Genomic DNA, 16,954 nt, shown 5'->3' on the forward strand with positions numbered 1-16,954 from the left:
CTCTGCCTCAGGGGTCACTGGAACTAGTGCCTGTTTAGGGGGTGTTCATGGAAACCTCACAGGGTTCTTGGGGAGATGGGCTCCAGGTACCCCCATCAGATGGACCATGAACCAAACATGCAGTGCCCAGGGCTCCTTCATGGAAGCCAATGGACAATCCCAGACTCACAGAATAAAGGCTTGTTTGAACCCTTTTTGAAAACACACTGTTTGCTTTCTACACATGCACTGGTGGGAATTTCTCCAGGATTTTGTTCAGTTGATGCCCAGGGTTAAATTTTCAGCTTTGGAATGAATTCAGAGGTGTTGAATTGGAGAAGGTTTTGGAGTTAAACTTCAAACAGCTTCTCAAAGGATGCTTTCTGGGAAAGAGCAGCTGCTTCCATAGGCTTTGCTGTCACATTTCCGGCTCCTCACATGAGCATCTTCTCTTTTTCCTGATGGCTTACCTGACCACCCTTCAGTGCGACATGATGGAGACAGCATTCAGGCTGTCAGCCAGAGGTCTGGACACGGGGGTCAGAGAGCAAGCACTGGAGTTATTTTGGAAAGCTTACCTTGAATAGGCACTTGGATTTAGATGGCCAACACGTTGATCTTGGTTTTTACTGGAGGTCAAAGTCACTAATATGGAGCTGGGAAGAGTCATGTGGATCCCAGGCTTGGTGCTGAGGCCAGCTGTTCTGCTCTCTGTGTTCGTCTTACTCTTGTCCACGCCCCAGAGCCGTGTGTCAGTTGTGCGGAACCTGATGGCAAGATGCAAGGCGGCTGGGCCCGGCTTTTTGGGCAGATCATGGTCCAGAACTCGTGGTCCAACTGCAGTAAGTTCTGCTGATTAGTGTCATCTATGAACATTATTCCAAAGTACTCCTTTTGTTTCAGGTTGAAGTGTGAAGCCACAAGGTCCAGCAGCATTTTTGACAGAACTTTGGGCTAAACCAGCAGCTCCATCCTTCTGACATCCAGGAGCTGCACCTGTGGTGCCTGTCCTCTGTCATCTGGTATACTTCTGCAACCCACACAAGTCCGCAGAACCTGGTGGCAAGCCCGCCGCCGCGGCTCTGTAGACCATCTCCACAGCATGGACACTGTCAGGTTTTATAGGAAGGGGCTTCTGGTTAACAACAGGTCCTCCATGCAGCACATGAACACCGAGGCCATGCTCTTGGCTCCAGCCGGGGTCCCCACTGCCATCCCAAAGCCACCTCCGCGGGCAGCAGTGTCAAGCCTGTTCCCTGCCTGGTCTACAGTGTGCATCCCGGCTGGTTCTGGGCGCCATGCCGTGGGATTGGGCACTGGCCACCCAAAGGCGGCGCTGGCACTGGCAGCCATCGTGCGCACTGCCCGCCCGCAGTGCCCAGCAGGCTGCACTAAACTCCACCAACTCCTAATATATTTTTAAGTTTTTATGTTAATGTTCAAAATAATCCTATGAGGAAGTACTAATATTTTCTCATTACTATTGCTATTATTACCATTGTTGTTGTTATTACTATCATTTTATACCTGAAGAAATAGAAACACAAAGAATTGTTGAAAAGTCAGCTAGTAAGTGCAGAGCCAGGAGGCAGGCAGGCTCCAGGGTCCATTTTTAATCACCAGACTTTAATGCTGCTTATGTTTGGGTTGTCGGCTTTCTCAGCTTTATACTTTAGAAAACCAATACATAAATCTATGTAGTATGATTTTTCCTGAATGTTAGTTATAGGAAATTGGTTCCAATATGTGATACCACTAAATGGGTTAGTAGACCTGGACCATTTACATTTGCCTCAAGATAGTCATATATAAAAGATAAAAAAAAACATAATACTGATGCATATACTCTATTTTTCAAGCTTTCTGGTTCTAAGTCTGCAGTATTCTGTCTCATTACTAGGTATTCATGCCTTGTAAAACTTTTGCTAATGCCATTTTATGCCACTAAGTTAATATTCACCATTATATCATTAAACCATGCACACAAAGCAGGGGAATCTGAAATTCAAAACAAGTTCGATCCTCAGCACCACATATAAATAAAATAAAATAAAGTTAAAAAAAAGAAAAAAAAAAGAAGTAGATCTGACCTTACTGTCACATGAACACAACATGAGGACCAATAGGTGGGAGCTCCAGGGGAGTAGATTTATAATAAACCTAAAGAACACGTCCCAATGCTTTTTACTGACTGGACATGAATGGGTTTCTTTAAGAGGATGGTGGATTCCTAAGCACTGACTGAATAACTGTTTTGGGAAATGTTGAAGAGAGAATATTTGGAAGTTTTTTTTTAAATACTTTTTTAGTTGTAAATGGACACAATGTTTTTGTATGTATTTATTTTTATGTGGTGCCAAGGATTGAACCCAGTAAATCACACATGTGAGTCGAGTGCTCTATCACTTAGTTACCACCCCATCCCAGAATCTTTGCAAGTTGGCTAAGTATTCTGTTCCCCTCTCTCTGCAGTAGATTAAATACCTGTGGAACTCAGAAATGATCATATGACTTTCTCTCACCAATGAGATGTGAGAAAAAGTGATATCTGCCATTTCTAGGCAGAAGGTTTAAGAGAAATGATGCAGTTTGCTGTGTCTCTTTTCCTTTACTACAAACAGCTGTCCATGTGTGGTCAACCTGGACACTAAATGAATATGATATGGTTCAGAACCTCAGGTGACCTCCACTAGACATTAACATGAACAGAAACAAACCCTTGTATGTTTTTTGAACCATTAGAATTTGGGGGTTGCATATTAACTGAAGTACAATGGACCCTATCCTGACTGATACAGACTCTTCTTGATTTAGGTGACCTCTAAAACCAATTTTATACATGAAGTTTTCAGGATGTGATATCATCTGAAGTATATTTTAGTTGTTTACTTCCTGTATTTCTTCCTTATACTTGAGTTGTAATTGTCATAGGTTATAGAGTCAAGAAAAAAAATCATAAATTGTTGGGTTGTAACTCAGTAGTAGAATGCTTGTCTCATCAGCATGAAGGCCTGGGTTTTATCCCCAGTTCACCCCCTTCCCCCACATACACAACATACAAGAATCATGAATAGTCAAAGTTACCCTTGAAAATAATGAGAAATACCCCAAAAACCAAAACAATAAATGCAGTAGTATTTGCATATCTCTGTCAGTATTATACATAAATGTACAATGAAGTTGTTGGATTATTTTTAAAGAATAATATTGCATGACAATACATATCTTTAAATTCTAGAATTATACCTGTGTAGCAAGATGTGCATGTTTTAATATTTACCAGGAAACTAAGAAGAAAGTACCTGAAGAAATTAAAATTGGTGTCTCCCATTTCATGGTGACTGGAGGCTTGAGCTCTCTGAGTGGAGTGGTGGTGGAGACCCTGTGCTCTTTTTCCCCAATATGACTCTATGTGTTATGTTCCCTAAGTTACATGTGCCATGCCATGGTGCAATTGTAAGGTACTTCTTTTCTTCCTTATAGTTTGAGTATTAAGGGCTGGGGTTGTGGCTCAGTGGTAGAGCTCTTGCCTAGCACATGTGAGGCCCTGGGCTCAGTCCTCAGGACCACATAAAATAAACAAAGATACTGTGTCCATTTACAACTAAAAAATAAATACTTCAAAAAAAAGTTTGAGTATTAAAAAGCAGGCTTAGGTCCTGAACCAAAATTTCAGGTGACCACAGATTAGAGGAGACCAACAAATTTGGACTATATGTTCTTGTGTCATAACACATTTATTTTTAAAAAGTAACAAGAAGCTTAAACTAAATAGAAGTTTATTTCTCTCTTATATAAAGTCCAAAGTGGAATGGTAGTTCTGTCTTGTCAAGTTGTCAGGGGCCTGGTCTTTCTTATCTTGTTTTCAGGGTATTGTGCTTATCCACAGGGATTAACTTGGCTCACCCTACATCCAATTTCTAGTCCCAACCTTTGGGAATGAGGAAAGGGGATGAGAAGGTCCCTTTTGCTCACAGTCCATTGACCAGAACATAAGCAGAATGTCATATTCAATTGTCTTGAAAGATAAAAAAAATGTAATTATTGCTGGGTTCCATATACCTAGAAAAAAAAATCTAATTTCAATAAATGGAAGGGACAGCACTTATCAGGAGACAATTAGTTTCTGTACACCTCTGTTTTAGAGATGAGAAAGTTGATCCTCAGAAAATAATTTGTTCAAGGCCTCACAAAACTAAGATATTTGAAAAACTGTCCCAATAAGAGAACACAGAGTTATGCTGGGTACATCAGAAGTCAGAACCAGGACTGGTAGGGAGATGTTAAAGGAGGCATGTTTCTATACAGTTAATATTAGAACGAATAATTTTCAACATTTAGAAGAGTACAATAATGAAGTGGCTACCTCAGTGCTATTACCAACTGAATGGCCTTATCCATTTGTCAGGGATGTCATTCTTAGCTAGGCACCATGCCTGTAATCCCAGCACCTTGTTTGAGATGGGAGGATTGCAAGTTTGAAGCCAGTCTCAACAACTCAGACTCTCAGCAACTTAGTAAGACTCTATCTTAAAACTGAGAGAGATATCGATAGATATATATATAGATAGATAGATAGATAGATAGATAGATAGATAGATAGATAGATAGATAGAAAAAAAGAAAGTTATATCATTCTTCATTAGGAAGATGGGTCACTTGGGTAATTCTTAAATCTTTTCTAATTGCAAGTGTCTATAATTGAGCTTTCAGTTTTGTCTTCTAATACCAGTGATCCTAAACCTTTTTTTTTTTTTAACCAGGACCAGTCAGCTTATATTAGCCAAATATGTATGTGTTTGTTTCCTTGGTAACCTATCCTTTCCCTACCTCTCCTTCAAGCTTCTTTCAGTTAATTCATGTTCCAACCTTTCTTCAACATCTAAATGTAATTTAATGTCTCATCAGTTTGATTGCCACACCTGTCCCAACCTACAGCCTACCCACTTGTTTTTCTGCAACCCTTGGTGTACATACTAAATATGTTATTAATATTTTAGTTATTTGTTTAATGAATGAAGAAACTTCCTCACCATCCTACTTTGACTTCTCACTCAGTTGTTAAAATTCTTGTTCCTACCAGTCCCTTCACACCAAATTTGTTCTTCAAATTACCTTTATTGATAATTACCATGTCGTGTAAAAATTGCAGTAATACAAATATTAAGAAGGAAGAGGAGGAGGAGGAGGAGGAGAAAGAGGAAAGTAAGAAGTATTTGCTTTTTTCCCTTTTTTTGTGGAGGGGATTTAGGAGACATGGAAGAGATTTCTTTAGCAAAGTTTTTTTTTTTTAGTCTAACTGGAGGAGAAAATAGAGTGGCAGAAGGAAGAGCATACACAGCATGAGCAACATGGTATGTTGAGGCCACAGTGGTATTTTACTGATGCCACAGAAAGATAGGGAGAGGAAGTGGTTATTTCAAGGAATCTAGACTTTTGTGCATACTGTATTTAGGGAGTCAAAAACAGAAGAGTGACTTAAACAAGGTGATAGGTTGGCATTAGAATGAATTTGAAGGAAATTCTCATGTGACAGACCACCTTAGCTTTCTTAGCAATCAAGAAAGGTAGACGAAGGTACAATAAAATATCAGTAAAGCTTCTACAATTGATAGAATGGGAAGGAGAACAAAGGCAAGTCCAAAAAGCCCCACTGAAATTTTAAAATATGAATTTTAGTAAGAGTAGCATGCACATTTGTACAGTTTTCTTCAGCAATGCTCAAAGTTTAGGTGTAGGAGAAAATGGATGGTAGGATTGATTCAGGTTTAGAAGTTGATAGCTAGAAGGAAAGGTCAAAAGGCAAGGGATTAAGAGTGTTGAAAGAAATTTAAGCAATCAATTATGGGATTCAAATTGCATAAGAAAGGAAACCAGGACAGGAAGATAAATCTGGAAAGTATAGAATGTTTGGAAGATGAGGCCTCAGTGATGTCAAAGAAGGTGTGTATTTAAGCAGTAATGCTATGATGCTTGATTAAGCTGGAGGTGGGGTAGGAATTAAATAGTGGGACATTAAAGCCTGAGTTTCCTTCAGTAAAGCAGTGTAGAGTGGGCAAGGTCAAGGGTGTGGGTGTTGCTAAAATGGCATGAAGGCTTGGTCAAGACAAAAAACGCTGAGCCTAGGGTGTTAGGTTATTTGTCTAATGTTAAGGTAGCTAGTATGATTGCAGGTGTTGGGGTGAAGAGAGAGATTGCAAAACAGATATTTCAACTGTAGTATCAACTAGGAGAAGAGCATGACGTAACCAGACATGTTATACCTTCAGATTTTGAGTCTTAAGTTTGAAAGTAGAAGGGTGACAACCTGAAAGTGACAGGGTGCTGCAAAGTGCTGGTGATGCCTCCGGACCTGTGGAAGATGGAGGTGGAGAATTAACCTCCTACCAGAAGGGGCATAATTCCAGTGGTATCCTCTTGAGGTAGCCAGGTTTCAGTTGGGCAGTAAGTGGAGATTAGTGAAAAGACTGAGAATGTGAGGGTTTGTTGAATTCTGGAACAAAGGTTTCAGGTGGTGTGACAGAATGAGGGGAAAGAAATTTGCAACAAGAGAATGAATCAGAGTGAGGTTAGGTGTAGAAGAAAATGGATGGTAGGATTGATTCAGGTTTAGAAGTTGATAGCTAGGTGGAAGTTTCAAAAGGCAAGGAATTAAGAGTGTTGAAAGAAATTTAAGCGATCAATTATGGGATCCAAATTGCATACAGATGGCAACCATGCCAGGGAAATTTTTTAAATTCCAAAATAAAGAGTGAGAAAAGACAGAGCAGATTGGTAACTAAAAAAGAATAGGTTACCAGGACTTCCATTTTCATCTTCTCATGTGTATTGTGGGGATGAAATACATAGGTAGAACTGAGAAGCCTGAGGATGTCCAATATGGACATGAAATAGTTTATATCAAAGGCCCCGGAGATACAATGTGCCTCTCTCACCCCTCTATTTATGGACTCAATCCTCCTCATCATCTGCCTGTTAGCTCTCATTTCAGAAAAATAGTATTCCTACTATTCCCTGCATCTCTATATCTTTGACCCAATCCACATCTTATTTCCTTATCTTTGTTTTGGTATTCAATTCTGATTTAAATTCTGTGAAAAAATAATCTACAATTCCTATCTCTTAAGCATTCCTTTTCTCCCTTTTAACCCTTACTCTGAGTCCTGCTGTACCATTTGATTAAAAATATTATTTTGCTAATATCATCAGTCATCTCCAGTTGACATAACTAATCAATATTTTCTCATTTGTACCTTTGTGCTCTGCTCAGAACTTTATTATTACCTATTTTTTGAAACTTGAGTATTTTGGTTTCATGAACCATATTCTCTACTTTTACCTCTCACTTCTTTATTTCCTTTACTAAATTCTCTGAGGGTGTTCTCCCCATTTTTTAGAAATCAACTTTATTTTAAAAACAATTACATAGTTTCCATATACCTCCTGTGCTTCCACTCAAAGAGCCTTCCCCACCATGGTCATCCTGCGTTAGTTACAGTGGCATACTTGTTACATTCAGCAATCCACACTGACACCTCATTGTTCCCTAAATTGCATAGTTTCCGTTAAGGATCAATCTTGGTGTTAGGTATTGTATGAGTCTTGACAAATGTACAATGACCTGTATCCACCATTGTATTATAATAGTCAATAATTTAACCACACTAAAAATCCTCTGTAGGTTTCCTATTTTCCCTGTCTCCCCAACCACTAATCATTTTACTTTCTCCATAATTTTTCTTTTTATCATAATATCATGTAGTTAGAATCGAGCAGTATGGAGCCTTTCAGATTGGTGTCTTAGTAATATGCATCGAAGCTTCCTCCATGTCTTTTCACGGCTTCCTAAGTATTTTTGTTTTTTAGTGCTTAATAATATTCTGTTATCTAGAATTCAATTTATTTGTTTTAATCAGAACATCTTGATTGCTTTCAAGTTTGGGAAGTTATGAATAAAGATGCTATAAACATGTATAGTTAGGGTTTTATGTGGATATGTTTTCAATTCACTGGATTAAATACCAGAGAACATGACTGCTGAACACATGAGAAAGTGTTGTCCACCCTTTTTAAAGGCAAATGGTCCACAGGAGGCCAGTCATTAGTATTCTGCTTTGTAAATAGGTAACTTAAGGTCAAAAAAGTTAAATTACTTACCCAAGGATGTGTACAGTAATAAGTGATAGAGTAGGTCTAAACTTTGGGATTTCTCCCTACTGGTCCAAGACTTTTTACTATCTTATTGGCTTTCTCATTACATAACAGAAAAAATGTTTGAATTTCTTACCCAGGGGTCTAAGTCTAAAATTATCACACAGCTCAAAAACACTACAGTAATGTTGTACCTAGAACTGGGTGGGGAAAAAGTACAAGCTAGAAAAGTATAATATTTTAAGGCCTTTAAAAGTGATAATGATATTAAAGTTTCTAAAAAACCTAAGAGTTTTATTTATATTAAAACATGTTTAGATGATAGTGAAATAGCAACTTATAGGAAGGAAGAAAATATTTACAAATCACATATTCCATTAGAGTTTAATATTCAGAGTTGGGCTGGGTTTGTGGCTCAATCATAGGGCACTTGCCTAGCATGTGTGAGGTACTGGTTCAATTTCCAGCACCACATAGAAAAGTAAATAAAATAAAGTTATTTGTCCAACTACAACTAAAATATTTTTTAAAAATACCCAAAGTAATGGGCTTGAGTTGTGGCTCAGTGGTAGAGTGCTTGCCTAGCACGTGTGAGGCCCTGCACCACATAAAAATAAAGAAGTAAAATAAACATATGTGTCCAACTAGAACTAAAATATATATATATATATATATATATATATATATATATTTTAAAATACAAAGTGAATAAAGAACTCCTTTAACTCAACAACAATAAAACTTGATAAAAAATGGGCAAAGGACTTCTTCAAAAAAGTTGCACAAATTACCAATAAGCACAAAATTCACAGCATCACTTATCATTAGGAAAATGAAAATCAAAACTACAATAGGAACCACCTCAGACCCATTAGGATTGGCTACTATTAAAAAATAATAACAAGTATTGACAACAGAATGGAAAAATAGGAACCCTCTTGTGTTGTTGTTATATATTTATTAGTAAATAAGCCTGATTTAGAAAGTTAAGAAGCCAGTAACAAAAAGACCACATATTGTATGATTCCATTTATATGAAATATTTGAAATATTTTCTTTCGTAGAATGAAGTTTGACCAAAGAAAGGGCAAAAAGTGGGGGAGGACTCCTGTGAAAATAGAAGGGAGATCAGTGGAGCAAAAGAAGGGGATAGAAGAGGAGGGAGGAGGAACAGGAAAGGAGAGGAATAATGGAATGACATTGACCAAATTGTGCTATGTACATGTGAATACACCATAGTGAATTTTACTTTAATGCTTATATATAAAGAACAAATTTTTAAAATTATAAAGAAATAGAAGGAATATCAGTAGAGTAGAAGGGAAACAGGAGGAGAGAGAAGGAGGGGAAAAAGGGAAGTACTGGGGACTGAAGTGGAGGAAGTTTTATTCTATGATGTATAATTATGTCAAAATGGGCCCCACTCTTATGTGAAACTATAATGTACTAATAAAACATTCAGAAATTTAAAAAATATGCTGTCTTGATACAGATTTACTACTGAAATACCACTCTTTAAAATGCATTTTTTAATTTATTTTTAAAATGAGAGTGCAATACATTACAATTAGTATTACACTGATAGAGCACAGTTTTCATATCTCTGGTTGTATATAAAATATATTCACACTAATTCGTGTCTTTATATATTTACTTTGGATGATTATATGCAAACATAAGTCAAAATGTTATTCAAGTCAAAATGTCTGACTTTCTGTCATCTCATTTTCCCTTTTGTGGTTGAGTCCTTTCGCTCCTATTTCAAAACTTAGCTAACGTACCACTTTTTCTAAGTAGTCTTCTCTAATTTCTCAGCCAGAATTAACAGTTCCATTCTTTCTTTGAACTTAGACTGAACCAGTAAGAGGAAAGAGCATATGACTCAATAAGTCCCATAGGTATATATGCAAGAGAAATGAAAATAAATGTACATAGGAACTTGCATATGAATTTTATATAGCATTATTCATAAGAGCCAAAAAATATTTAAATGACCCCAGGATCTGTCAGCTGAATAAAATGTGGTGTATCCATAAAAGGGAATATTATTTGGCAACAAAAAGAAATGAAGTATTGATACATGCTGCACTGTAGGTGAAACACATTTTAAGAAGCCAGTCACCAAAAGACCACATATTGTATGATTCCATTTATATGAAATATCTGGAAAAATCAAAATATTAGAAACAATTGATGGATAAATGGTTGTCACTTGAGTCTGAGGGGTGGGAGGGAGGTACAGAATGACTACTAATGGGTTTCAAGTTTCTTTTGGAGGTAATAAAAATGTTCTAAATTTCCGGATCCTCCACTCCATCCCCTTAGGGTCTGCTATGTGTGCCATACACAGCATGGTCCCAGACATAGCAGTTGGCATTAAGTGGTCTGACGAGCTTTTCTCTACATGTGTCACTAATGGACCCTCTATCATGAGCAGCAACTCTGCTTCTGCAGCAAATGGAAATGACAATAAGAAGTTCAAAGGTGACAGCAGAAGTTTAGGAGTCCCCTCCTGCATGATCCATATCTGCAAGCTGCCCAGCGATGTCACAGAGGGCGAGGTCATTTCCCTGGGGTTGCCCTTTGGGAAAGTCACCAACCTCCTGATGCTGAAGGACAAAAACCAGGTTTTCATTGAGATGAACACCCAGGAGGCGGCCAACACATGATCAACTATTGCACCTCGGTGACACCCGTGCTGCAGCCAGCCCATCTACATTCAGTTCTCCAACCACAAGGAGCTCAAGACTGACAGCTCCCCAAACCAAGTGTGGCCCAGGAGGCACTGCAGGCTGTGAACTCAGTCCAGTGGGGGAATCTGACCTTGGCCACCTGGACCGCAGCTGTGGATGCTGGGATGGCAATGACTGGACAGAGTCTGGTGCTCAGGATCATCGAGGAGAATTTCTTCTACCCTGTGATCCTGGACATGCTGCGCCAGATCTTCTCCAAGTTCCGCACAGTCCTGAAGATTATCACATTCACCAAGGACAACCACTTCCAGGCGTTGCTGCAGTATGCCAATCCTGTGAGCGCCCAGTGCGCCAAGCTGTCGCTGGATGGGCAGAACATTACAATGCCTGCTTCCCGCTGCGCATGGACTTCTCCAAGCTCACCAGCCCAATGTCAAGTACAATAAGGACAAGAGCCACGATTATAGGCCCAGACCTGCCTCTGGGGACAGCCAGCCCTCAATGGACCAGACCATGGCCACGGTCTTCGGTGCATCTGGTTTAATCTCAGCCTCTCCATATTGCAATTCCTCCAGCCACAGGTCTGCCTGTTCCTAACACGCACGGAGCCCTGGCCCTATTGGCCATTCCATCAGCTGCAGCTGCCATGGCTGCCCGTAAGCCAAATCACCATCCCAGGCCTGGTGGGGTCTGGGAACTCCATCCTGCTGGTCAGCAACCTGAACCCGGAGAGAGTCACACCCCAAAGCCTCTTTATTCTTTTCGGCGTCTATGGGGATGTGCAGCTCGTGAAGATCTTGTTCAACAAGAAGGAAAATACACTGGTGCAGATGGCAGATGGCAGCCAGTCCCAGCTGACCATGAGCCACCTCAATGGGCACAAGCGGCATGGGAAGCCCATCCGCATCAGCTGTTCAAGCACCAGAACATACAGCTGCCGCCTGAGGGCCAGGAGGACCAGGGCCTCACCAAGGACTACGGCAACTCCCCCCTGCACCCCTTCAAGAAGCCGGGCTCCAAGAACTTCCAGAACATCTTCCTGCCCTCGGCCCCCCTGCATATCTCCAACATCCTGTCTTCCTTCACGGAGGAAGACCTCAAGGTCCTGTTCTCCAGCAACAGGGGCATGGTCAAGGCCTTCAAATTTTTCCAGAAGGACCACAAGATGGCGCCGAGGAGGAGGCGGTGCAGGCGCTCATTGACCTGCACAACCATGATCTGGGCAAGAACCACAACCTGTGACCTGTGAGTCTCCTTCTCCAAGTCCACCATCTAGGGGCCCAGCCCCTGGCCGGAGTCCGGAGGCACTTCTGTCATTCCAGAGAAAAGCCACTTTAAGAAGCAGCTGAAGTAACCTTAACAGACCAGAGATTTTATTTTATTTTATTTATAAAGTGAAATCAGTTTACCTGTTTATTTTTTTTTACTTGTAGTTGGACATAATACCTATATTTTATTTATTTGTTTTATTTTTTTATTTTTTATTTTTTTTATTGTTGGTTGCTCAAACATTACATAGTTCTTCATATATCATATTTCACACTTTGATTCAAGTGGGTTATGTATTCCCATTTTTACCCCGTATACAGATTGCAGAATCAAATCAGTTACATTTCCATTGAGTTACATATTGCCATACTAGTGTCTGTTGTATTCTGCTGCCTTTCCTATCCTCTACTATCCCCCCTCCCCTCCCCTCTTCTCTCTCTACCCCCTCTACTGTAATTCATTTCTCCCCCTCTTATTATTTTTCCCTTTCCCCTCACTTCTTCTTGTATGTAATTTTGTATAACCCTGGGGGTCTTCTTCCATTTCCATGCATTTTCCCTTCTCTCTCCCTTTCCCTCCCACCTCTCATACCTGTTTAATGTTAATCTTCTTCTCATACTCTTCATCCCTACTCTGTTCTTAGTTACTCTCCTTATATCAAAGAAGACATTTTTCATTTGTACTTTAGGGATTGGGTAGCTTCACTTAGCATAATCTGCTTCTAATGCCATCCATTTCCCTGCAAATTCTATGATTTTGTCATTTTTTAATGCAGAGTAATACTCCATTGTGTATAAATGCCACATTTTTTTTTATCCATTCGTCTATTGAAGGGCATCTAGGTTGGTTCCACAGTCTTGCTATTATGAATTGTGCTGCTATGAACATCGATGTAGCAGTGTCCCTGTAGCATGTTCTTTTTAGGTCTTTAGGGAATAGACAGAGAAGGGGAATAGCTGGGTCAAATTGTGGTTCCATTCCCAGCTTTCCAAGAAATCTCCATACTGCTTTCCAAATTGGCTGCACCAATTTGCAGTCCCACCAACAATGATGCACTAAAAAACAATTCAACTCCTACACGAAAATATAGGATCAACACTCCAGCATATAGGCATAGGCAATGACTTTCTCAGTAGGACCTCTAAAGCTCAGGAAATAATGCTAAGTGTTAATAAATGGGGTGGCTCCAAATTAAAAGGCTTCTGCACAGCAAAGGCAACAATTAGGAATGGAAAGAGAGAACCTACAGAATGGGTGAAAATCTTTGCTAGCTACTGTTTTGAGAGAGAATTAATATCTAGAATATATAAAGAACTCAAAAAAATCAAATAACCCAATTAATAAAAATAAACATACTAATGTATTAAACAGACACTTCTTAAAAGAAGAAATACAAATGGCCAACAAATATATGAAAAACATGTTCAACATTAGCAATTAGGGAAATGCAAATATCACAACAGTCAAAATGGCAGTCATCAAGAATACAAATAATAATAAATGCTGGAGAGGATATAGAGAGAAAGGGACACTTTTACACTGTTGGTGGGATTGTATATTAGTACAACCACTTTGGAAATCAGTATGGAGTTTTCTTAAATGTAACCACCATATGACACAGCTATACCATTCCTCAGTATTTATCCTAAAGAATTAAAGTCTTCATACTATAAGGATACATGTATATCCACGTTTATAGCAACACAATTCACAATAACCAACCAATGTATCTAGCCTTGGTGTCCATCAACAGATGAATGTATTAAGAAAATGTGGTGTACATACACAATGAAACTTTATTGAGCCATAAATAAAAAATATTATGTAATTTGCAAGAAAATGAATGGAACTAGAGACTATTATGTTAAACAAAATAAGCCAAACTCAGAAGATCAAGGGTTGTTATGTTTTTCTCTGATATGTAGAGGCTATAAAGAAAAAGGAAAAAAAAAGTTGGGGTGGATCTCCTAAAAATTATTGGGAGATCAAAAGAGGGAAGGGACCAGGGAGTGGGAGAAGGGGAGTGAGGGAAAAGTGCTAAGGAGTGATATTGGCTAAATTATATTTCTATAAAAGTGCATGCATAAACATGTAACAAAAAATTCCATAAATGTGTGATAGCTATGATACCCCAATAAAAATATCAAAAATAAAATTCAAGACACAAAAAAGAAAAAAAAACTATGCCACTAAACTATGCCACTAAAGAAATACCCCAACATGTGTGCTCAGTAAAGGCCTTTTATATATAGCCTCCTTGGAATCTCATCCTTTTACATTTGTGTAGATAGAGCCATTCCTGCCTCCTCCCCAGACCTTCCTTCAAAGTAGAGCTAGCTAGTAGTGTTGCTGTTTATTTGATGGTAATTTACTTCACCTGCAGGAGTTTGTATCCTTGTGATATCATTATCATAAGGATAACCCAGACAGCCAGAATGGACCTTCACACTAAAGTTTGCAGCACTCTTTGTGCTGTTTTGTTATGCTCCAATTGTCTCATTAGCTCTTTTACTCTTAATCTCAATAATGTCAAATTTTGCATTCTTCTCCTTATCTGTCTCTCCAAGAATGTCTTGGTGGCCTATACAGGCTTTTTTGACTTCACTACTTAATAATCCTTTTACAGAAACCCACATACATTTTACGCCTCTAGAATTATGTATTTTTCTTTTGATAAGAACTTTTGTGCTAATACCAGCAGAATACTTTCATAATACATATAAAAATTTCATTAAACTTTTATCCCTTGCTCCTGTATCTTTTCTTTACTATGCACCTACTACATACCTACATGTAGAAGATTCCAGGAATTTACCAGAACAAGAGAAATGTTTTAAGCAGGGACATAAGAAAATCTTTGGAGTGAAGTCTTAAAACAAAACATTTTGTGGTTTATGTAAAGCTTTATATGTATCTATAAAAACCAGTAAATATTCCTACTTAAAATTTTATTTTTGATTAATAAACTACTCACATATGTTTATGGGGTACCATGTGATGTTTCAGATAAATTAGCATATGCATCACCTCAGTATTTGTTATTTCTTTGTGATGAAAGCATTTAAAATTCTGTCTTAGCTATTTTGAATTACACATTATTGTTAATTATAGCCCTCCTTCTTTTTAACTTAGCCTTGTGCCTGTTTACCAAAGTCTCCCCTTTACCCCAGCTACCCTACTGGCTGACTCCTGCCACTCTGCCACACACATGAGACTTGGTCAACACCATTCTACTCTCCACTTTTATGATTTTGACTCTTAGATTCCACATGTGAGAGTGTACGTTTTTTCTCCTACTACTTGGCTTATTTCACTTAACATAATCTCCTCACTTAACATACTGTCATCCATATTGTTGTAAATGACAATTTTTTATTTTTGTAGGGTGAATAGTATTTCATTGTGGCTATATACCACCATATCACCATTTAAAGAATCCCTTCATGTGTTGAGGAACACTTAGGTTATTTCCGTATTTTTGCTATTGCAAGCAATGCTTCAGTGGACATGGTGGTATATATACACTAAGAGCCGCATGTTTTTTGAGAAAATTGCCCATAAAATAATAAAATATGTGATTATAGAAACTGCACACAGCTATTATTTTCACCTGTGCTTTTATAGTATTCACAAAGCAGCAAAAAGTCTTTTTGTTCAAATATACAGTACTTTTAAAATAACAGACAACCTCACTTTTTCTTAATTTTTAAGACCTAATTATTTATTTATTTTTTATGTTATTGTACATTTCTTTGTCTTATTCAGAAAGGTAATAGTTCTATGCATCTCTGGAAAACATTTTTACCTTCTTCTGAAAGGCATAGTTTGGACTAGGTATAGATGCCACAGTTCACATCACCTTCCGAGTTCTATATTCCCTTGTTGCTTTCTCCATTTTTTTTTATAATTGCAGGACTGGGATTGAACTTCGCACGCACTTCATTGTCCTTCATGCACAAAGCTAGATTCTCAATCCCTTTAACAAGTGTGATGAGATGTATCTGTCATACAGTACCATGCAGAATGTATCCACCATCCAGTACTACTACGTAGTGCCAGATAGAATAGTTCCATTGCCCTAAAAATCCACTATGTACCAGCTCATTTTCCTTTCTCTACTCAAACCCTGATTCCTTTCACTTTCTTTTTAGTTTACCTTTTTCAGAAGGTCACAGTTCATAAACTGTTTTCAATTTCCTATGTCCTTGCAGGATTTTTAAATCTTACTGAAATTAGGGTGTTTTGCTTGGTTTTCTAGACTGTGGTGTGTGTTCTCAAAATTTCATTATGAGGTCTTTTCTTGAATTAATCTAGGAGTTTTTCATCTTACTTTTTATTGTGTCTTCTGCATCTGTATTTTTCTTTGTAGAAAGTGTGGAATTGATGAATTTGTATAGCTGTAGCCAAATAAATTTATTTCATTTAATGAGTTTGACTTTTAGATTCTATACAAGTGAGATCAAGCAGTAATTTTCTGTGTCTGGGTTATTTCACTTGGCATAATATGCTTCAGGTTTATCTACATTGTTGCATATGGCAAAAAATCCCCCCCATACCTTGTTTTTTTAAACTTGAATAGTGCTCTTTGTGTATTTGTGTGTGTGTGTGTGTGTGTGTGTGTGTGTGTGTGTGTGTGTGTGTATACCTGACATCACCTTTTCTTTCTTCATTCATCCCTTAAGGCAGTTTCCCTATTTGGGCTATTTCAAATAATGCTGAGGTGAATATGGAGTTGCTGTTGTCTCTTCAAAATGTTAATTTTATTTCCTTTGGAAGAATACCCAGAGATAGGGTTGCTGGATAATATTATGGTTATATTTTTAATTTTTTAAATGGTAATGGGAATTTAATCCAGGGGTACT

The 16,954-nt window shown here is 38.3% G+C and overlaps 1 pseudogene; it reads left to right on the forward strand.

Moving 5' to 3' along the window:
• The first annotated feature begins 10,481 nt into the window (after positions 1–10,481).
• Positions 10,482–12,099, forward strand: LOC101977632 (polypyrimidine tract-binding protein 1-like; annotated as a pseudogene).
• The last annotated feature ends 4,855 nt before the right edge of the window (positions 12,100–16,954 follow it).

Source organism: Ictidomys tridecemlineatus, chromosome 11 (genome assembly GCF_052094955.1).
Source record: "Ictidomys tridecemlineatus isolate mIctTri1 chromosome 11, mIctTri1.hap1, whole genome shotgun sequence".
In the NCBI taxonomy this organism is placed as follows: Eukaryota; Metazoa; Chordata; class Mammalia; order Rodentia; family Sciuridae; genus Ictidomys; species Ictidomys tridecemlineatus.